Below are 1,100 nucleotides of genomic sequence, written 5' to 3' on the forward strand. Positions count from 1 at the left end.
CTGCTTTCAGTGTACTTAGACTCCAGCTTTGTTTGAGGAAAAAAAAATAATTAAAAAAACGGAGCAGACTCTCTTTCAGGTGTAGGCTGCAATGAAGTGACACCTTCTGGTGCAAAATGGGTACTGCATGCTAGCAAGTGTCCTTATGAGGAGACTGCATTTTTTTCCCACTAACCATATATATATGCGTTACAAAGTTCCACAAATGGGCAGCTTTACCAAGGGAAATACAACAAATCAAATCCTGGAGGCTTCACATCCAAGATCTTGGTGTCACAGCACTTGGTCCCTTCTGATGACTGTGCAGGGGAGCTTGCTCCTTGCTATCTGCCAACTTCTCAGGGTTTACTGGAAACCTTCAGTGTTTCTTGGCCTTTATAACATCATCCAGAATTTCTCTTTCAGATTCAGCGGGCCAGATGGCCTACTCCTTGTGTGTGTGTCTTCTCACAGACCTTTAATAAAGACTCTGATCAGTTGATTAAAGGCCCAACCTATTCCCCTATGACTTCATTTTATTGAATGTGTCTACAGTTGTCATAGAGACTGACCAGAAAATGGGAAGATTAGTGTACTGGCTAGTTTTGTGTCAACTTGACACAGCTGGAGTTATCACAGAAAAAGGAGCTTCAGTTGAGGAAGTGCCTCCATGAGATCCAGCTGTGAGGTATTTTCTCAATTAGTGATCAAGGGGAAAGGCCCCTTGTGGGTGGTGCCATCTCTGGGTTGGTAGTCTTGGTTCTATAAGAGAGCAGGCTGAGCAAGCCAGGGGAAGCAAGCTAGTAAGGAACATCCCTCCATAGCCTCTGCATCAGCTCCTGCTTTCTGACCTGCTTGAGTTCTAGTCCTGACTTCCTTGGTGACAAACAGCAGTATGGAAGTATAAGCTGAATAAACCCTTTCCTCCCCAACTTGTTTCTTGGTCATGATGTTTGTGCAGGAATAGAAAACCTGACTAAGACAATGAAGAAAAAATTATAAAAAATTAGAAATTTATATAAAGTACATATTACCTAGAAGTAAGATCAATAATCATCCAACTGTAATTCCCCCAAAAGAAACCCCCCCAAAAAACAAAAAACAAAAAAACAGTTTAACCT

Source organism: Mus musculus, chromosome 5, assembly GCF_000001635.26.
Source record: "Mus musculus strain C57BL/6J chromosome 5, GRCm38.p6 C57BL/6J".
Classification (NCBI taxonomy): domain Eukaryota; kingdom Metazoa; phylum Chordata; class Mammalia; order Rodentia; family Muridae; genus Mus; species Mus musculus.